Source organism: Atractosteus spatula, chromosome 14, assembly GCF_055471065.1.
Source record: "Atractosteus spatula isolate fAtrSpa1 chromosome 14, fAtrSpa1.hap1, whole genome shotgun sequence".
NCBI lineage: Eukaryota > Metazoa > Chordata > Actinopteri > Semionotiformes > Lepisosteidae > Atractosteus > Atractosteus spatula.
The window spans coordinates 3,767,268-3,790,340 of record NC_142719.1 but is presented as its reverse complement, the minus strand read 5'-3'; the positions used below and the strand labels follow the sequence as shown (position 1 = coordinate 3,790,340).

Genomic DNA, 23,073 nt, shown 5'->3' with positions numbered 1-23,073 from the left:
GAAGGCTCAAAAGAAATGTTTTGTTCCTTCACTCTACATTTCAACAAAAGGTTAACCTTTACTTGTTCTTTTGCGGCCAATGCATGCTGACACAGCTCCCCACATGAACCTTTCAGTGTGCAAGCCTTACACCAATGCACTAAGTAATGCACTTACGCGCTTCACCTCATATGTGCCACTTATTAATTCCAATTAAACATTGTCTATTGTCTAGTATGCAATCAGTTAAATCATCTTCATAATCACCATCATGCTCATAATTATTATTATTGCATTCAGAATTCCTTTGAACACTAGACTCCTCCCACTGTTGAGCTCAATAAAAATACAATTTTTAATTTATGCAGATTTGCATCCAGAGCTTTTCTGGAGGTGGAGTTCAGCCACAGAATGGCACAAAAATGTAAATAAAATACTCTGAATATCTGGTTTCATCTTTATTCAGCAAAGACGGTGTATCAGCACTACTTCAGCCAGAAGTGGATATCTTTACATTATTGGCGTGTCTGATTTGTCAGAACAGACTTGCTGTTTCTTATGGGGAGAGCCCTGCTCCTTGCCCTTGTAATTAGCAGGCTGTATTGAGCCTCTACAAGTCTAGATTGCCTGAGTGATGCTTCTCCTGCTGTTGCTGGCATTTCACAGCATGGGACTGTCTGCCTGGTGAGCCCTATAGAGCTCACCGCGCTACTCGCGGTTAATTACCACTTACTTACTCCTTCACAGACATGGTTCATCTATATTGGAGATCTGTGGGATCACTGTCTACTAAGCCATCAGAGCCAAGTAGAAAGTAATCAGTCAAATTATGAAGAGAGCATTCCTCTGTTAACCCCATTCATGTGTCTGCCTCATATACCTGTTAAAGAAAATTTCCAATTTTATTTACCTTTCCTTTCATTCGTTTATGACAGGACTGTTTATGACTGAGCTGCACATCTGGCACGTCTCTGTTGACATTGTGCTGAACATAGATGTACACAGAAACATGCAGACGTGTTTTGGGGAAATCCCAGAACACCAAGCTCCGAAAAGCTGGATGAAACAGGAAAATGAACAAAGCAGGTGGTAGCCCTGCAGAGTGTCCCACCCTTTCCTGTCCTGACACTGCCACATGTGGATGTCATCATCCAGCGGACTGGTGCAGTACACAGACCTGTTGCTGTGAAGACACAGTACTGGTCATCCAGGCCAGTCAATAATGTGCTCTATCCCTCCAGCTCCCTGCTGCCTTGCCACAGGGTATCAGCAATGGCCTACTCTATGGAGTTTAACTTACTGTTGTCAGCATTGCAATCATCAGAGTCTAGATCCTGAAACCATGCATGATATGAAACCTTCTGCAAAGAGAGGGAGATAATTGCCCCAGTAACAGTTAACCACATAATTTTTCTTACGGTTTTGCTTTCCAAAGATCATCCAAAGTTCTGACTCTGATCTATCAGACCTCTCTCTGCATTTAATCATTCCTTTACACATGATTGCACAGTGCTTGCTATATGTTTTGCATTATTCCGCTTTTACAGGAGTGATATATTTATAATGAACATCATTACAGATCAGCTTCACTTCTGTGACAGTCTCACTGAGATCTGTTTTTCTGTTGTTGTAACATCCTGTTCTTCATCAGTGCATTGACTGTCAAGCAGCCACTGACCCTGGTAAGATCATGACAGTACTGGAGTGCATAGCGATGGTGTGGTGCAATAGTTCTGAATGTAAGACATGTTGGATACAGGAAGATTACGAACCACCGAAAGACAATGAAACAGTGAACCTTTCAGAAATCCATTGATGTTACATTAGGAACACCCGAATGGACAGAGGAGTTATGAGCCAGTGGAAGAAGAATTGCCTGAGTGGGCTTCATGTAGTAGTGATGCGATGACGAGTAACATTTTCTCCATCTTTTGAGCGAACTGGCCTTACGCAGCGGATTTCCTATGTGCGTTTTCGAAGCACGTGGTGGCGGAGGAGGAAATGAAAAGCGTGTTGCTTAACCTGGCCTGACGTGTGGCATGGGTGCTGGGTTGTGACGCCTTCTCGCCGAGGTCAGGAGGGTCTCTAACAGCTGGAGTCATTAAAGCAGGCGTTCCTCTCAGCTGTTTCCTCTTTTCATCCGACAGACCTACAGCACAGGAAGTGAGCAAGCGGCTGTAACATCGCAGAGCGAGATGCGCGTCTTGGCTGGAGCTCATTCTCCAGCTAGGCCTTTTACTGACAGCCGCCTCACAGGGCAAGAGGCCTGACAGCAGGGCTGAATCACACTGCTCGCTGACAGTGCAGTGAAAGTTAACGAGTTAATGGTGCTTCACCTTGACCTTGCTAGCTGCCATAAACGGATGTTTATATTCTCTGCTGAACTCTTTATTCCTGGATTCCTGATCCTTGGCAATACTAGCTGTGACTCGCTTGGTGTGAAGTTTTAGCTTTCAAGATTCAAAATTCAAGATTCAAGATTCAAGATTCAAGATTCGAGATTTCTTTATTTGCCATATACAACAGGTGTATTGGAATGCTTACTCGTCCAGCTCTACCCAGTAACATTAGCTTGTGCTGATTCAGAATCCTTCACAGTTCCAGTGACACAGGGGAGTCCCTTAAAAGAAGAAAAAAGTAAATAAAATCACCAGCCAGGCTGCATTTCCATGGTGACTTTTTTTTTTTTAATTGGGTTTGAAAGTGGGATATTGATAAATTTCCAGGGGGGTGTAAAACACAGACCTGAGAAAGATTTCATACTGAATTCTTCCCTTCTTTGTTTCTGTGTGACAATAAAGACAACCTGTGGAAATAAGGGTCAGACAGAGGAATTCCATATACCTCACCAGGTGTCTGCAGTGTATTTGATAAAAAGCGTGTTGCTGGTTTGGTGTGATCTGTATCTGTACATGCGTACAGGGCCGCAGAATTCCTGACTACCAGGTAAATTGACAGTCTCCCTGCTCAGTGGCAGTCAATGTGAGGTCTGTTGGAAGAACATGAGACAGGCACCCACCATCATCCCTGACTAGCCCAATGCCAGTACAACCTGTATATTGCTCAGATCTGAAAGCCAGTGGAACCATTACACTCAATAACAGCCTGGATAGAAGGCAGCTCTGCAGGGGAATTGGGGTGGGTTTAAGAATCTTGTGGAATACATTTTCTGTTAAAGGTATTCCTACTGCTCTCAGAGACCCAGGGAGTTATTTGGCAGGAGTTCCTAATGACTTGGCTCGCGAGTGTTCCACATGTGTGATTCCCTTCTCTTCTGAGCCAATGCAGACACTTTCTGGTGATGAGGTCTCTCATTTTGGATTAAGGATTGTGGGGTTTTTTTTTCTCTCAACACATCTGTCTGCACATTTCAGCTCCCAGTGTCAGATTGAGGTCATCTGGAGTTTCTTGGGTGTTTAAACTCCTTTTCCTTTGCTAAACAGAGTCAGTCAAATTTCTGTAATGCCAGAATGAGAGAGTACAAACGCTGCATGTAAGAGCACGAACAGTAACGGACGAGAGGCCGCTTGGCCAATTCAGTGTGTTTATTAGCTGGCATCCATCTAAGGATCTCATCCAGATTATTTTTGAAAGATGTCAGGGTATCAGCTTCAGCAACATTGTTGGGTAGCTTGTTCCATACTCCTACAACTATTTGTCTAATAAAAGCACCTTCTGTTCTCAGTTTTGGTAGCTTTTTTCCTAGAGAGAAGACAACTAAGTACTAATGTTTCTTTTTCGATTTTTTCAATCAAAATATTCTTGTATATTGTGAATATTGCATTGTGTATTGTAATTATGCAATTTTGTAATTCAAGTTTTTTTAATTTTATATGAGTTAAGAATAATATTTCTTTAAGAGTCCAAAGATTCCAGATACAAGAATTCTGCCCATCAAGATATTGTTGCTTTTAGGAGACGATCTCCATGTGAAAATGAAGTTCAGGTTGCTTTCTCTGCCACACAGCTGCAGTGTAATTACCCTCCACTTCAATAGTGCACTGTTAAGCAGGAGTCAGGCGAGGTCAGCTAGTCAGGTGAAGGGCAGTGTGAGTTAACCCATTACTCCGAAATATTTGAAAAATGTCAACCTTAACATTGAACTACCTGAATAATTTCATTTGTAACAAACATGTCGTTCTATTGTACTGGTTAGAGGGTTGATGTGTTTTTTTCATTTTGCTAGTGAAGTTAAACTTATTGTTTTCTTCACTGGACCAATTAAGGCTCTTTTAGAGTCTTTAAACAATGGTCTCGCTCACCTTTCTTACTGAGAAAGTAAGAAAAGCCTAGTACAGTGCCTCTAGCTTTAACAGAATAAGTATTCTGTGACTTTCTAAGGTGAGGGCAGTCAGTGTTGCTAGAGCTCTTGTATAATGATGCCTGTCTGGAAGGGGGCATTTTTCTAGGGTAGACTATGGTAATGCCTGCACACTGGCTGGCTTTACAACTTGAACCACTGTTTTAAAGCAGTAATTGTCACCTGTAGTTACAGATGTTTATTTTTGAAAGTGAGTGTGCATGAAGCCGGGCTTATCTTATAGGTGCAGTCAGGGCAGTGTTGTAAAATGGTTCAATATATCCATGGGAACCAAACTGATAATAACAGAGTATTCATGCCAGCTGCTTGTCAGATTCATACTCATTTGAGCTTCAATTACCTCATAAAAGTCTTGATTCAGATGGTAGATTACATATAATACGTTTATAATAATTATTCCGAAACAGAATAAGTTCTTTGAACTTAGAAAACAGAAAACCGTCTAAGACAGAAGCCTGTAACGTTTGTTCTCTTGACAAGCTCTGAGCAAGAGGTAAAGATTCGCTTTTGTCGTGAACGTTGCTGCTGTTTTCAGCGTGGTTTGTCACAGGATTCAGACAGATCACGACAAGATGTTTTTCAGCGTTCAAGTGCGTGTGAGCCTTTCTCAATTAATGAGTCTCCTGGAATAAAAAGAAAAAAACAAGACTTTGTTTGGGTAAAAGTACTGGATAATATAACGTGAAGGTCTTAGATTAACATGAAACAGGAGTTGCCATGCAGGGAATCAATTTAATAGTAATAGTCATTACAATAATTTTATTAGCAACTCGTGCAATGGGCAATACACATCATGAAGTCTAAAGAAATGCCATTATAAACACAAAGAGTTTTTAGGCTCAGAATGCCTGAAGTAATAGGGAAAATTATTCCACCATCTAGGTGCTCAGTAGGAGAAATTTCTGTTCCCCACCGTTCCCAGTCTTCCCAAGAGGACAAACAATGGGACCAGTGGCATGGGCTGGGAACGTGGTCAAGACTAGGTCAGAATCAGGAAGGGACGAGACTTCTTTTAAGAAGCAGAGACAGCTTTAAAGAAGTCAGGTAAAACCATGCTGGATATTTCATTTCATTGGAACAATGTAAATGCAGTAACTTGATCAAACCTGACTCGGCAGCACACAAATAATAACCTAGAAAATTTCTGGTGGGTTTTTTTTCTTCTTCTGGTACTTTACCAGTTTCTGAACACAAGTCCACTCAGATGCTTGAGCCCAGAAAGTACAGTTCTTGTAAGGAAATCTGCAACACTAAAAGTAAAAAAAGATTTGACTGATACATTTATCCAAAATCTCTCACATTAGCACCTTACCCAAGGGTACAACAACAGTATCTCAACTAGGGTTTGAACCCACAGTCTCCAACTTAGAAGAGCAGATCCTGAACTACTGCTCCACCATGCACTGTCACCATATCTGTCCTTTCTGTATCCAGGCACATTTCCTCATTCTCTCAGTCCCCTATCTCAGTTCTGATTTCTGGTTCCTACTCTGCTCCTCTTGTGCGTATTTTCAGCATGGTAAGAACCCTTTGAGAAATTGGCTCTATGACTCCTTTAGGCAGGTATTGTTGCCCTATGTACACAATGTAAGATATGTAACAATTTATACTTGACTTAATTTTCTGCAAATCCTTCAAAATTTTGGTTGAAATAAATGTGTGGCCCGTTAACTAATATCTCCATGTTTAACCCAGCTCTTTGAAATAACCATGACAACTGAAGATTTCAATTATAAGAACGCAAAAAAATTAAAAGTGCACATTTTAAAACTGGCCTATGTTCTGTATTTCATTGGAGAAGAGCTGTTTAAATTGATGTAATTGGATATTTAGTACTGGCTTCTTGGCATTCCTTATGTTCTCACTAGATAACTTCTAAATGATGATCAAAAGCCCTTTCACAGCTTCCTTAATCAATCAGGGACACAAGGGACAGCCCAGCCATCCTAGGTGATAATTACATTACTCAAGGGAGGGGTACTGTCAACAGATTAAAGCCTTTGTTTTAGCAAGCATGCTGAAAGAACTGGTTCCACAACTGCTTTTGCCTCATTAAGGCTCATCAACTAGTCCTGCATACAGAATCAGGAGGAGGGTGTGCCCAGTGATAGCATGTCTGTCCATCTGCACGGCAAGGAGTTCGAACTCCTGATTGCATTTCAGTCACAGCGGTGTGACTAGCCCCCAAATATGAAACAAACTCTCATTTGAAAAAAGTTGTACCATTGTTTTAAATAATCGCAAATCCCTTCCTGTTTATCGGTCTGGATGTGATGACAGCAGAAGAGATAATGTTGTATTTTGGAAGTGGCGGAAAGATAAAAAAAAATAACAGATTGGTTGTGATTCCAGCTGCATGATAAAGAAACTACCAGCAATTGCGGTAGCAGGGGTCGCAGTAGTAGCAGCATCTGTGGTAATAATAGTAAACTTCTCCTTTTTTTTTGGAAAAAATGCCCATAAGCATGGAAAGTTGTATCCACTTTTGTGAAAGCTCCAGACAGTGCTGCTTTCAGTGAGGCTTTTGCAAGATGCAGAGATGAGGCGGCGTGTTGGAGCGTCTCCAGGCCTCTCATAGGGAGGGACAAGCGGACTGGAAAAATGGACCAACGGTTCAGACTGACCCTTCTTCACCCTGGCCATCAGTCAGGCTCTCGGTTCTGGCCCAGTAGGCAAAGCCCAGCCCTTGGTTAGCTCCCGTAACTGCCGATCTGTGCCCACGAGTACTCTCTAGCCCCCCATTGCACATGGGCATTTGCTCTTCACTGACAACTCTGAACAGAGGATTAAAGAAAATAAAATGATGCAGCAAAAAAAATATCTCCGTTTTATCACCGAATACCCTTTTTTCCCCACATACAGTGGAGTGAAAGGCAATCCTGCAAGACGGGTTTCTGTCTGTCTTGCAGGCAGAGAACAGCTGTCGCTTGCCCTGTGGCTGGGTTCCCTGCTGCCTGGGTTTTCTTTTCCTGGTCTGTAAGGTTTCACGGATACTGCCTGCCAACATGCGAAGCCCATATCTGCTACCCTGAATGTGTCAGTGTCTCATGTTGGATTTGGACGAAGAATAACTGGTTGCAGTTTAATGTAATGCATGCATTTATTCCAGAACGCAGCCTGTGTAAAAAGATTATCCATGACCCAAACTGATAATTGTATTTCAAACTATAGTTTTTTAACCATGTGTGTTTATATTGCTTGACAAACTCATACGCCATCTTAAAATCAGATGTTTTATATGGAGAAAAGATGGTTTTATCATTGTCTTTTCTTAAGAAATACACTTAAATGCATCTGACATGAAAAAACAATCATCTGACATGTCTGTTTTACTATATTTACTACGTGCCTTCAAACTGATGTGTTAATGTCCTCAGACTGCAGCCAGGGCATAAGCTAAGGTATCACCATCCAACCGAAGGTGCAGAAAACGCAGTGTTGTCTTTAACGGTGTCTTTCAGGTCTCCTTGTTTGGAGGTTATATTTTTGTTAAGTTTGTTGTAGCAATAAATTCTTTGATACTGAGCAGCCTACCCCCATCTATCTCATACCGTGTCACAGTGCTAGAATGCTTGATGCAACATCACTGTCTTCTGCCAGCAATGGCATTCAGGAATCCTCACAGTTCGGATCATTAGTTACAGCTCCATTTTTTGCTGAGAATCTGCAGTCTGGTGAGTTGCGACAGCAGATTGATAAAAGGGCACCAGAGGAAGATCTCTGCCTTTGCTACAGGCATGGCCACCTCCTAGCCTGGCCTCCATTCTCAGATCTCAGAAGCTTAAGTAAAGTTTGAAACTGGTCAGCACTGGGACGGGAGACCTTTAAAGAAAAGCAGGTGCAGTCTTGTGGGTGGACTAGTAGGGTGCTCTCTTCCCTCTGGTCCAGAATTTCCAATGCCCCGTCATAGTGACCAGGGAGGTACTGCACATCATGCCATAGGAGGTGCTTTCCTGCTCCACGGCCAAAACATTGTGTTTTCTTTCTTCTTTTTTTCAGCATGGAATAAACCTATTACTTGTTCCTTTGCTTCCTTTAGATGAGCTGTTAAACCGAGGTCTGATCTGTGCTGCATTACAGTACTGGCTGAACTGGGTCTCCTCCAGTACTTAAAGCAGATAGGAAAATAATTTTAAAAATGCTATGAAGTTGCAAGCAGTTATTATAATTATTATTATTTTTTGTTGGTTGCGGTACACATTGATAAATCAAGTCAAAGTGGTGATGAGATACGCAGTGTAATTAATATCGTTGCTTAAATAAGAAAGTAAAAAGGAATCATTCGGCTTGATATCACTTGTTTATTACAAAGAAAACTCCTACACCTTTTCACCTTTGTCTTTAAATTAGAGATGATTAGGTAGTGTTTGCTTTTTTAACGTTTCTTTGAAAGTATTCCAAACAGTTGCCAGACAGAGCTTCAGTACTACCCTATTGATTATTGCCTTGTCAGTGTTTTAGTGACATTTAGCCCTATCTATCGCAGTGAAGAGCAGAATTGTAATCTGTTCCACTCCTTCTTTTCCCCTTGGTTACATACTTAACAATACTTACAGTTATATAGCGCTTTTCTGGACACTCCACTCAAAGCGCTTTACAGGTAATGGGGATCCCCTCCAACACCAATACATATCAGGACGATGTGATGGCAGCCACAGTGCACCAGTACAGTCACCACACATCAGCTACCAGAAAGGAGAGCACAGCAATGAAGCCAGTTCTTTAAGGGTAAATACTTAAAGGGTTAAAGAATATCACTGCATCTACAGCAGACAGGCTTTGCATAATCATTATGCATGTGATGGCAACTTGTCTAAACCGTGAAGCTCAAGGGGCTCCAGAAACTTGCTTAGGATGACACACGCTCAGAGATTCAACAGCGGAGACAGGAATCAAACAAGGACACACTGGAAAACAAACCCTATAGCTTCGCCATGCTTCTTGACCGGTGTCTTGGTGGACATTAGGGGGCTGCTGAAAAACAGATGTGAGAATGTGGTGGGATGTGTGCTGAAAAGGACTGAGAGGCTCACTTACAACACACACACACACACACACACACACACACACACACGCGTTTACAAAGGTCGGTTTGCTTTGCTGAGTTTATTTTACCTCCAATGTAAAATAATGTAAATGTTGTGTTTACCAAACACAACACAGGCACATGTGTTTACACAACCTGTAACTAGAAACTGTAACTAGAAACCGATTTTACTTGTGTTTGGGAAGATAACCGTATGGAATAGGAAGTCGATTGGTGCATTATTAAACACTGAGTATGTCTGGACTCCTTGAGACACAGGGGGAAGTTGGATAGAAGTGCAATACATAATTTTCCAGATTGCCAAATGACTTTTATTTTCAGCTTTTCCTTGCTCTGCTTTTAAAACAACGGCAGTCCCAGGCTTTTGAAATTCTGTGTTTTTGGGGTGTTGCAGTTGACAATCACATATTTAGGCCGATTTGTCTAATAGGTGTCCTCAACTATATTAACCTTTTAGCATTGTTATTTTCTTTTTAATCAGAGCCTTCACGGCAGCAAGCTCACAGAAAGCAGATGGCAATTGGGTTGCATAAATAAATAAACCAACTGCAACTGATAAAAAACAGTTTTTTTTGGAGGAGGAGTGGGCTTGGAACCACTAAGCTGGAGAAATTGAATGCAGTTCACAGGGATTGACATGCAGTGAAAAATAGAGCACCAACTTGTCCCGTCTGACGGTCCTCTCTTATTGCACAGCAGTTCAGCCCTGGCTACCGGGTCAGAAATCAGCCAAGGCCTGGCCAGACCCGCTCAAGAAACCTCACCAGGGACTACAAACTGGCAGAGCTGAGCCCTGTGGGTGGAAGAAGCACGGCCCACATTTTTTAACCGTACCAACTTCGCTAGAACCATAGGTTCACTGGGAAATGAGGAGTTGTGTCTGAAAGTTGATGTCATCTTTCGGAAGAATAGGAGAGGCAGCAGGCAGATAAATTATTCTGGAATAAGCCGGGGGTGGAGTGTGTAATCCCACCACCAGAGTCACAGGTTGTGGGGGAGAGCAGGCGGCTTTATCAGGAGCACACGGCAGAGAGCTGGACTGGCCCTTCTTGACGGGGACTTGATAACTGCAGGATGAGCCGCTGCAGTGCTCAGACTGCTGCGGAGCCACCAGGGAGTCCAGGGGACCGTGTAATTACCTCCGCCGGGGGGTGGGGGTGGGACCGGCACCCTGACTCTCCTTTCACAGGCTGCAGACGGCATTATTTACAGCTTGCTGAAGGTGCTAAAGGCAGACCTCAGTTGCTCATTAAAGGTCCTGTCCCCGGCCGCTGAGGAGTCCGTCCGCAACTCACGTAGACGGGCTTATCTTGCAGAGCTAAACACTGGCCTAAGGTTTGCTTCTGTGGTCTTGCCGGGTGTGACAGGCTCCTCCGGAGAGTCAATTCAAAGTGAAAGAAAGACTACACAAGGTCTAGCCATTCATCACAGGCCTGTCATGAGCTGTGCCTGGGTGACACACATCTGCTTAACAGAGTCTAGAGCATCTCCAGTCCCGGTCCTGGAGGGCCAGTATATCTACAGGATTTCAGTCCACCTGAATTCAACTCATGAACAGCTTCTCACAGCTCTGTAGGTGGTGCCGGTTATTTAAAGAGACATTTAAAAAAAACGACAAGCACACTGGCCTCCTTCTGGATTTAATCAAAGCAGATTAAATAACTTTATTTCCACTCTGGGGTGGGGGGGGAAAATGTTTTGACCAGACCTGAATTTCACACCACGCATGTTCGAATTGTACAGTGGACTCATAACGACCTTATCTGAGCAACAGCAGGCAGATCTGGGGGTGGCGAATCAGCTGAACGGGAGGAAAAGAGAGAATTGAGGTAAGGAGAGAGAAAGTGAGGAGTTAATTGAACAGGGCGACCCAGGCTGAAGGAAACTGAGCAGCAGAGACTGGGAGACGCCGAAGAGAGCAGAGCTGGTGTGTTCATTTTGAACAGTTTTGGTTCCACGAAGTGTGAGGCGTAGTGGATCACATTGCTGCCCTGCAGCTCCGGGGCTCTGGCGTTAAATTCCAGGACAGGCTGAGTTCTGTACTTCGAAAAGCAGTAGGGAAAGGAATGGATTCATGGGTCAGCGAAGTATCAGAGAGAAGAATCCCAAGTTTTCTCCTCATCCCCCCCCCTCCCCACCCCCCATCTCTTGAAAAAAAGAGAACGTGAAAATAAACGTCATTTCAAGGACTGATGATGGCAGCCCCTGAAGCACCCCTTCACCCTCCCTCCCTCCCTCCCCGGGGAAGCAGGACGGCAGGAGGGACTCCTCTCACTGACACGGGCCGCCTCTCGCCAGGGCTGCGGCTCCGGCTGGCTGCCCTGGGCTGCGCGTGTGTTCGTGGGGGGGGGGGTGAGAGCGGAGTTCAGTGGGGCAGTGCGGCCCCACAGGCGGCGGAGGCTCCGTTAATGGGTCAGTGTGCCATCTCATTCATCGTCGCCGCTGCGCCGCTCTTCACCGGAGCGAAGAGGAGGACTGGACGCGAGGGCCGAGCCGCCGGGCAAATTAAGCTTCGCCTCGCTGTTGTTCCATCTAGAAAATGTTTCTAGCGCCGCAGAGACCAGAAGTATCCTAACAAGCCCGCATGCTAATTCCTTTGCGATTCTCTCTTGCTTCCACGTAAAGACCTGTATTCCGTACTTCACTAGCCCCGTGCAGTCTTATATAAAAAGAAGGGTTTTAGTTCATTTGCGTCCAGCTGCGTGTTACCTTGTTGCTAATTTACAGCACGCACAGTCGACAACGTTGTGAGTCCTGACTCGGGTTCAAATTAAAACGCGCTGCCAAAAACGGTTTTCCTTTTGTGGTTTTGAAAGTAGTAATGTGAACTTGACAAACAGTTAGAACTGATCGCCTTAGCTGATTAGCCGCTGTTCCCAACTTGTTGGCAGCAATTCTTCCCAGCTAGTTTTGCTGGGGGAGTTTTTTTTTGCTGTGAGAAAAATGTGCGGAGCAGCTAGGAGACTATAAATCCCTTCTGACATGTAAGCACAACAGTGACATTATTATTATGACAACAGATGTAAATGAGATAGAGAATTAGGCTCATTTACATTCAATCTGACATGCTTTAATGGATAATAATTTACTATTTTTTAAACTGGGAAAGTCAGAAGGAAATAGCGTTTCTGTCTGTCTTTGGCAGGTACTCAGTACAATCTGCTGCAGAAAATGCATTATTAATTATAAAAACAACTGCCTAAAATGCTGATTCTGTAGAATATATAGCATTCATCCCACTTGTATGCATACAATATGCACACAGTGTTTTTTTTTTGTATTCTTGAGCAACTACTGCGTGAACTTTGTTGCTGTACGTTGATGCTCCTGAAATAGAAACACGCTGAACTGAAACTTGTTAGTTAGTAAAATTAGTGAGTTTCAGATCAGCTGGCTTCCAAGGGAGAAGAGTGCACCATAAGCGGGCTCAATAATGTCGTAACGCTAGTTACAGCACAAAAAGGCACAGCACAGCTATTCTTGACTCCCACATCAGCATCTAAATTACAGAAACCCCGCCATTGGCTTGTATGGCCTGATTGCCAAGCACTGGCTGGCTGGTTTAATATGGGGGAAGGTGGGAGCGTGGAACAGAGGTGGAACAGAATTCTTAGCAAGGAAGTGCTACGCTTAGAGAGACACTGGATTCATCAGTCCTTCTGCCCAGCGTGTTTCAGTGGAAACAGTCCTCTGGCCCTTGCCTGACAGGGCGGGCCTGATACAGGTAGGATGGCAATACAGCTTGTCAGGATGGGCCAAATGTGCACGAGGCTGATAAGCTTGGAATTGACTGCAGCTCATTTATCAGGCTGAAGTCTTTGAAATGCTTTTTGCTTAAAAATAAGTTTGAACTCTTCAAGTGTGAGGATTCGTCCCCTTGACCAAACATTTAAACATTTTTGCCGGCAGCCACGCTCACACAGACCTTTGTAGAATTGAATCGCAGCTTTAATCCAAAAAAAAAACATCATCCGCATTATCGTCTTCCGGGCGATTTAAAGGTTGCGCAGGTTATTCACAAAGTGGCCTCACTGTGTGATCAGAGCTAATGAGACCAAAATCAGTGGATACCAAGTTATTATCCAGGTCCAGCTTTGGGAAAAGCCTGTTTTCTAATGGGCTTAGTTACAGATGTCAAGATTCATCAGGTAGTCTTTCAGTATAACCAGGTTACAGCTGATTCATGTAATTGGAAAAGTATTGAGACGTGTATTAATAGGGTGTTGTCCTGCTTTAGTTACACCATAGGTCTCAGTGCGCTGCCCCTTGACCCAGTGCTATAATGGCTCAAGAGCAACGCTTTCACAACAGTCTCAAAGGGAGCACGGGGAAAAGCTGAGTTAGTGAGCAGGTAAAAGTTGATGATACTGACACATGAGGTGGGCTGGACCTCTTATCACGTCTGTCGTTGTTGTTGTGCTGAAACAAATGTGATGTTATTCAGTGTTTTTTTGTAAAGATCACACAGTGACGCAAGAAGAATGTGACTGCATCATTTTCAAATGGAAAAAAGATACTCCTTTTTTGAGAAACCGTGCGACTGTGAGTTTCTTCTTGTATACTGTACATTATATTAATACTACTGATGGAGAGCAGAGGGAGAATGGAATTTTTATTCTAAAATCAGCTGGACTGATTTGAAGTCACACTGTGTTTCTTACTTACAGCTCTTCCATGGGCTTTATTTAGTTTACACCCAGAGCGCTTGCATTTGGAGCATGCATAGAGCATTCTGACTCCTCTACCGGGCTGTGCAGAGTAGCTGATTGACGAGATCTCATCAACGCTTCATTGAGGTGCGGGGGGGGGGAGTCAAGTCATAAAGGAGTAAGAATAGCAGAGCCCCCCCCACCCGTCAGAGCAAGTCAAAAGCCTGTGCAGAGTCTCCTGCTCCTCTGTCACGTGCCGTGTGTGGGAAGACTTGCCTCTCGCGCTGAAAAGGAGGCTAACCCACGCAGAGCTAAAAATAACTTTTCTTTCTTTCTTTAATGACAGTGTGCTCTGTAGGTGCACTTTTATCCTTTGATCAGCGTGTTCACGAACAGACAAGAGGAGCTATAGGACAAGCCCACATGCCGGTCAGAAATCAGTCCTCGAATAGACACCAGAGTCACGTGTATTCCAAGCACATTCATAAAGCTGCTGTTTTTAATATCATCATGTGATTGTATTTGTTGTCTGCTCCTGAGCTGAGCCATTCTCAGACCTCCGGGTGAGGTGAATCATGGTCCGGGTGTGTGTTGTCCCTTCTGTGCTCGGCACTCTTGTCAGTTTCGGGTCCGTGGAGAATTCCGCGTTACAGTAAGTTAGTAGACAGAGGCGAGAGAGCCCTTGCTTGCTGTCATCCCTCTCAAGCTTTCATTAACAACTCCTTTAAGACGAGATAAAAATGTGGACATTTAGCTGTGTTTCCAAAGACAGTTCTTTCAGCAGCCCCCGTACTGCACAGAGACACTGCTGTCATGCTCTTTAAACCAGGCACTGTCAGACTCAGTTCCTGGAGGGCCTGGTGTCTTCTGGTTCCTTATTTCAACCCGAGCACTTATACAACAATTAACCTCATTGCTCTCCGAGCTAGACATACAGTACACAGGAAATACATATATACTGTAAAGTCTTAGAAATACAGCATTCATGAAATTATTAGACTAAATACTTGATGGAGATCTTGGGTGTAATTAAAACCAGAAGACACCAGGATGTGGTCCTGTGCTGTACATGAACTGCTTGCTGATTCAAACTCAATATAAGAGCATCCTCTATTTACAAACTTAATGCCGTTCTCACCCCCGGCAGGAATCAACAGCATGAATATTCGATGTGGCTTCTGCTGTACTTTGAAGACAAAAAAATGTAATTAAAGGACTACAGTTCTACAGTGAGTTTATACCTGCATACTAATATCCCATTGTGATTCTGTACACACTGCATTCTGAATCCCTGTGTGGAAACCTACCCTCTTGAAAGTGTATTGCTGTATTATTTACAGTTGAGCAGTGACATGTCTTCACCCAAAAACTGAAAACTGCCCTCTCATTACATGAAGGCCCGGCCTGTGTTTGTGTCATAGACTCATTTCAACGATTTATATGTTTCTTGTATTTATTACTTAATTGATCTCTGGTGATTTTTTTGGTGGGATTTTCCTTGCAGTGATTCGTCTGTAATTTACACATTTTTTTCAACATCTGTAAGGCACAAAAAGCAGAGTTGGACTTCTCTCGATGAAAAGACATTATCCCCGCTGCAAGCATATTCATACCTGTATCAACTTCCCGAATATTGTGCTTTGAAAACACTTCAGTCTTCTGCTGCTCAAAAGAGGAAGCAATTTGGAAGAATAAAAAATCTAAGGAAAGAACCTTTTTAGGTTTTTTTTCCTTTTCGCCAGAGGACACACCGAGACCAAAACAGAAAAGAAGAATGGATTTTCCGTTCAATGGGTCTGTAATCGTCTTGTTCACGGTGTAAAGTACCTGCAGCTCAGGCAACAATAACCCCCAGCAATCCAAAGTCTTTCGGATGGAAATCTGGCAATACCACGTTGGGCTAGGTGTTGGTTTGGAATCGAGTTGTGTTTAATGTTTTTAAGAGTGTGTTGTCTTTTTGGGGTTGGGTTGGGGGGGGGGGGGGGGGGGGGCATGTCAATGACAAATATTCACCATCTCGCCACTGAATACACACTAACTGTGCGCCGGTTTACACAACATCACCTCATAGCCACGACAAAGCCGAGCCGAGCTGAGCACTACCAAGCACTGTGGTGGTTGAGCGGTTTTCCTTTTGGCAGAATTTCAACGTGTGCATAGAAGGGGAAAAAAAAAAACATCAGGATCCTTTTCCCAAGTTACTTGGTGCCTTGATGCCTCGTGGTTTTCATTAAAACCGAATAAATTAAATGAAATCGCCTATTGTATTGGAGACGAAGACAAAACCCACCAAGAGGACGAAACGGGTGCTGTCTGTGTGTGTGAAATGGATGAAGTTGGGGGAGGTGGCGGCATACGCGATTTTCTGCCTGCTAGCGTCGAAAGTAATCATGTGTTGTTTTACTGATATCACAATCAGCACCTAGATTGAAAATTCACGATTTTGAGGGGTTTTTTTTGAATGGCGGTAGTAATAACAACAGATTTGACGCATCTCTCTGGATTTCACCGGGTTACTAGGGAACGAGGCTGCCGTTGCCGTGGCAACTCAAATGCTACGACGAGCTGAAGAGCCCTATTCAATAGTATATTCTGTCCTCTCGCCATCTTCAGTCATACTCAGCCTTTTCATAACGTTTACTTTTTTTTTTTGCTCTCCCGGTTAGAGCTCGCATACGTCCTCTCTCCCGTACAGCTGCGGATTCCCGTCTTTAATTCGGCATTAGAAAGTAAAATGCACGCCATTAACACGGAATGTTTCAATACAGGAAACATCCGCGGATGTGATCAAAATCCACCTTTTCTTTTGTGGTTCGATCCTTACCGTGTTAGACGTGAACCTCATAGAATCGACTTACAGCGGAAAGTATTCACTCCCCATTGATTATTCCTCGTTCTGCTGTGTTGCAAAGTCAAATTAAAGCATATTTAAATGGGATTTTTTTACCCTCCTGTAGACGTAATTCTCCATAATGTTAAAATGCAATAAAGTATTTTGATGTCTTCAGAATTATATTTAAAATAAAAATCTGAAATTTACTTAATTGATAAGTATTCACCCCCTTTGTTTTAACAATCTAAAGTGGGCGAGGTATTCAATTATTATCTAGATCACACTAAATATGTTAACAAGGTACACCCTTGTGTTCATTTTTGAATCCACCTGTGTTCAATTGCTTAATTGCACAATAAATATTGACCTTGTGAGGTCTCACAACTAAAACAGCAGATCAGATCAGTCCTGCTGTCATGAAGACCATGGAGGCACGCGTGGAACTTTGGTAAGAAGTTGTTAGGAGGAAAAAAAAGCTGAAGAAGGTTATAAAAAGATTGGCAAAGCTTTAAACCTTCCTAGGAGCACCGTGAAGTATCCATTGTAGCAAAATGGAAAAAACACGGCACAACCCAGACACTACTAAGATCAGGCCATCCTACCAAATTGAGCAACCAGACAAGAAGGTTGATTGTCAGAGAAGTGACCGAAAGGCCAGCTACAGCACTGACAGATTTGCAGAGCTCGTCGGCTGAAATGGGAGAAACTGTACAGACATCAACAGTCTCTTCAGCACTTCACAGATTCAGCCTCTTTGGGAGAGTGGCTAGACGAAAGCCACTTTTGAGAAAGGCCAACATTAAGTCATGCCTGGAGTTTGCTAGAAGCCATGTGACAAAACCTGAAACCTTTTGGAAGAAAATTTTGTGGTCTGATGAGACTAAAGTTGAGCTCTTTGGCCTGAAAGCAAACCACTATGATTGGCGCAAACCAAATACAGCCCAACACCCGGGTAACACCATCCCTACCGTCAAGCATGGTGGTGGCAGCAGCATCATGCTCTGGGGCTGCTTTTCAGCAGGAGGAACGGGTAAGCTTGTTGCCATCAAGGGCAACACGGATAGAGCCAAATACAGGCAAATCCTTGAGGAGAACTTGTTTCAGTCAGCCAGAGATCTGCGTTTAGAGCAAAGATTCATTTTCCAGCAAGACAATGACCCAAAGCACACTGCAAAAACTATCAAGGAATGGCTTGGAAAAAAAGAAGGTTAGTAAAATTTGTGTTATGACCCGAAAATTGCTGTCCACTGACAATCCCCATCTAATGTGGCAGAGTTGGAGCAACTTTTCAAGTCCAAAGCTCATACAGACATAGCCAGGAAGACTCAAGGCTGTAATTGCTGCTAAAGGACTATGTACAAAGTATTGACTCAAAGGGGAGTACTTTTGTAAATGAGAAATGTCAGTCTTTCATTCTGGAGAAACTAATGTTCTTTGAATAAAAAATATTTAGGATTTGATTCATAAATGTGTTTCATTTATTGTGTTATTGAAGGGAGAAAACGTTATTTCAATGGGTTAAAAATTGGAGGTGTAATAGGAACAAAATGAGAAAAAAAATCAAGGGGGGTGAATACTTTCTGAAGGCACTGTACATCTCAAAATGTCTGACTTTCTGTTGGCGGCATGAAACACTTACTCCCTTCACTGCAAACCGACACGATATCTCACCGAAATACTGATGAGTGTGAGAGCAGCCTGCCAGCCTAAACTGTAAAGAGTATTTGTGTATGAAATAAAAACAGAATTTTGCTTTAAAAAAAAAGAGACTAAAGGTGTCCCACTGATTCAGGATTGGCGGTCTTCTGACCACTAGATATCCACGGGTGCGCTTTGACACTGTTTTCAGCGCTTTCAGACGCGTACTGTGCTCTGAAAAGAAAAGAACAATTATTGTTTTAAGACATTAAAACATCAAATTCAGTTTGGGAACAGAGCCCAGAAGGCGTTTGTTTTCTTTCTGAGGGTATAGATCTTATATCTTACAATATCGAGAACAGCAGCCTTTTTTTTCTAAACCAAGACTGAAATAGGAATCAGTTATCGCCATGGCAACAGACATTGGTTTGCCAGTTTTTAACAAGGCCTTATCGCCTAAATGACTGACTTCGAGGTTATTACATTTTTAAACCAAGGTTGGGGTGGCCCTGGTGCCTAGATTTGTTTAGTTCTTTGAAAAAAAAAGAGCCTTTGTTGAAAAATGCACCCCTTAATCTATGAGCAGAGTTTGTCTTGATATTAAAGGTTTTATAATACAATTGGTTACATTGGTTTGTTCAGTCTTTCATCATACAAAACGTTATTTTTTAAAAGCCATAAGCATGCCAACACTTCTTTATTATTACTTCCATTAACCTCTCCATTTTTCACCACCTTAAAGTTTGACACAGGAAGAACTGTACACACAAGAGAAACTGTTAAAGCTGTTTTTTTGGTTTGTAGTGTAGGTTTGTGGTTTGAAGTCCTGCAGCTTTTGGGTCTTATAAACTCAATGTGTTCAATTTCTATATTATAGAGAGCACTTAGGCTTACAACTTGTAACTGGACAAACAGAAATATCTTCACGTCTTCAGCTATTGATAACGTACAATGTACAGGTAGACATGAAACAAGCAGTGCCATCACTGTTCCCAGATCCAAACCACCACATACAGAGTTTGAGAGTTACAACCTGACAGGTGGTTGAAAAGAGAAGATAGGAGCTCTGTCTTCAGACATGACAATAACTTCTTAGCCGATGAGGTAGGCCCCAAATCGCCCACACTTAATTCTTGCTCAACAGTCTGAGCACAAGAATTTTAAATCTGATCAAAAATGGGATTCTTTATGACAGATCACATTGTGTGTGTTTTTGTGACAGGTGAGACAGTGAACAGCCGAGTTAAAATGTATGAGCAAAGCCTGAAAAAAATAAACTGTCTAAAATTGGCTCATCTGGCAAGATCAGTATGCACAGTGTGTCATTTGTTGTGAACGTTCTGCAGCACAACCCAGAGGACTGCCATTTAGCTTTTAATTAAATCTGCTATAAATATTTAAAGGACAGTCTAAATTGGAGCACACAAACAAAGCAGCAGGACAAGAGAACTAGCGTCAGCACTTGGTTTTCACAAACATTGTGGTTTCAGCTTCGGGACACTATTACTTATTGCTGTTGCTACAGAATAATGGCGCATGGGTAACTGGAAGAAAAATCATTCTTAGGGCTGAGCTACTCAAGCAATAAGAAAACAGGTCGTTAGATATGGTTCAATTCTGTCTCTGTAAGTATTATTAATTAATAAGGCCTATATTTAAAAGATATGTTTTCTGAACTTAAATTGGTTTGGCGCAGTAGAGCCCAAACAGTGTCCCTGGTGATGGATTTTTTTCCCATTCTCCTGTGGAAGATGTAATGCCAAGATATTTCTTTCAGTTTTTTTTATCTCTGTCATGTCTCTCTATTTTTCCTCTTTTACGTTTACTGTTCATTGTTTGTGCTCTGCTCACAATGCTGTAAATTGATGTGAATGTGTTTATACAGTCAGTCAATTAATTACACTGAGCAAATGTAGTGTTAATGACAGTGTTTTATTTAATTACATCATGTCTGATACCCCTCATAGCACTGGGCTGAACAGGGATGAAGTGAAATGTTGAAAATGTTGGCATAACACAGATCATGTATACATGTGTTTGTATTAATTAAGTGGCCTATACCTACCACTCTCTGCAGTCAATATTTCTTCTGTGTTATCTGGCTCAGCACTAAGTTGGTCATTTTTCTAGGCAATACTAAATTTGAAATGTACATAGATTATCTGTGCCTCCCAACATTGTACCACTGTGTCTCTTACCACCCCCCAATTCTTGTCTTTAAACACATTCTCTGCGTGTTACAGTTCTTTACAGGAATGTAATTGCAGCAATATCGAGCCTGGAAATGTTGTGCTTTGTGTTTTTGTGATTAGTAAGTAATGCTCTTGTTTTCTGCTGTTTGTTTTTCAGGTCCTGGCTGGTGTGAAAATATGGCTGAAAACTGAAAGAAATGCAAATTTTGAATCTCTGTCTTGATGCACATTGAGTGAATAAAAAATGTACTAGTCTGAGCTGAAGTATTTCTACCTTAAGTCTGCATGAAACAACTGATCTCACTTCAGTCCTCACGTACTTGGTCGAAGCTTGGTGAGGTCATGCGCAGGTTAGCTGAATACCCTAAATAGGAATTGTAGAATAGAGGTTCCTAGTCCCATTCCTGGAGTGCTCCAATCCAATACATGCTCTGTATCACACTAAATTACCTGTTCCTTACAACCAGGAACACTTGTTAGATATTGGCGAATTCAACATTCAGTATTTTGATCCACATGACCTATGAACTGCTAAATTGCACAACTCACCCATTTAACGGATCATTGTTAAGTTAAAATTGAATTAATATGAACTTCACAATGGAGTTATTTCCTGCGGAACCTGTCAGATGGGGGATCTCTGGGACCAGAGTGGAAGGCCCCCTGGTAAAGTGAAAATCGGGAATGCGTAGCGCAGGTGAAATGTAGGCTTGCGTGCTCCGGAACGTCACTGAGACCCAGACGTTTCTCATGCTCTTCACATCACTCTAGAAACTCTGTTTCTGAAGGTTGACCCGGCCGATTCCACAGGCCGTTCACTGAGCCAGCTCCAGCAGTCAAGTTCCCCCCCCAATTTCTGGTTCTTTTCTACCTACACTTCAGCATTATCAGTGAAAAAGTTTAAAAAAATCCTTGGGGAATCCCAAAAATCGATGCCTCTGTGGAGTATTGTGAGAGCAGTGCTTTCGGTTTTTGTTTTTTTTCTACTTCCTGTGTTGCCCAGGGTGACAAGGGGTTTTCTGCAGGGAAGTCAGAAAAACTTTGGGCAGCTTTGTTATTGAAAGAAAATAATGACATGTTTCTGATGACGTCGCTAAAAACAAATAGATGGGAATATTAAATAGACCACTTCATACAGTGTTAATGCAAAACAAAAACATTTTAATACTGCAGCTAATAATAAAAATCTTGACTACTGTATATGTGTCTTTTAGTGCAACAATACGCAGAATACACAGGTGAAATGCACACTGCTTTTCACTGAGAAATCCACAGAATTTATGCCGTGGATATACTTTTTATATTTAACATTTAATAATATAGTAGAAGGTTTCTTCTGGAACTGCTGATGAATGTATTCTGAATACCATTATAAGAACGAAGATTAAAAAAATAAAATTCAAAGCCCTGAACAGGAACAGAAGGATGTATTCTCACATAAGCTTAAGCTGAAACCATACTGCTTTCTCTCAAAGTCACCTTGTGGGCTCAGTGTTCATGTGCACGAGAGACATGAATGACTTCCTAATGAGAAATAAAATCCCTGTATGAGATCATTCTCCTCTCAGCCATGTTCCCACAAACACTGTGGTTGGCTTTAGAGAGTCCTCTCCAAATTCCAAGTAATAAAATCAATCAATCAGATTTCAGGTGTAGTTAATATGCATATACTACAGACTGTGTACCTGCAGTGGGGTGTTATAGGCTTGTGAACTGTAGTTCACAACTAATAAAGGTAAAGATAATCATGTCAATTGCCAATCAGACTATTCACTTCTCCTTCTTGGTCAAATCCAAACTCAGCTTACTATACAAGAAAGAGCGCAAAGAGAAAATAGTAATTATTTTTTTAAAACAAATGTTATATACCATATATAATATATCTGTATACTGTCACATGATGCCCTTGACCTCTGACCTCTTCTAAGGGCCACAGCAAAACTGTTATAACTCCCTATACAGTACATGTGGGGTCCTGATCACTGTAGAACACACATATGGGCCCATGTATTAATTATTGTTATTTATTTTTGGTCTTGTCTGGTTTGGTACTTGGTGTTATCATGCAAAACTAGCTCTGACCCCGCTAATTTACGAAACTTGATTACAGACATCCATTCCTCTGTTACTGTAACTCTCTCACCTTTTTTAAACTGAAAATAACTGACACAACGACTACTTTTAGTCCATAACACATATTTGGAGATGCAGGCCAAAGCTTAAACCTGAACAGTTTGAAAGGCGGTGTTTAAGGGGTGCTGTTCAGAGTGAGCACCCCAGGTCATTTTGAGCAAGCATGGCAGATGATACTGTGATGTCACTGCGAGGTCTGTACTCAGAGAGGATTGTGGGAAACATTTCCAAAGGAGCTCCACCACACTTTCTGCAGCTTTGGCTCCTGAAAACCTGGTTGT

The 23,073-nt window shown here is 42.3% G+C and overlaps 1 protein-coding gene across 1 annotated transcript in view; it reads left to right on the top strand.

The window, feature by feature from the left end:
• Positions 1 to 20,843, top strand: part of LOC148820426 (uncharacterized) — an 80,499-nt gene extending 59,656 nt beyond the window's left edge. The window contains exon 4 of the mRNA XM_088932811.1: positions 20,817 to 20,843. The gene's annotated coding sequence lies outside the window, so the exon portion shown is untranslated. The remainder of the gene's footprint in view (positions 1 to 20,816) is intronic.
• The last annotated feature ends 2,230 nt before the right edge of the window (positions 20,844 to 23,073 follow it).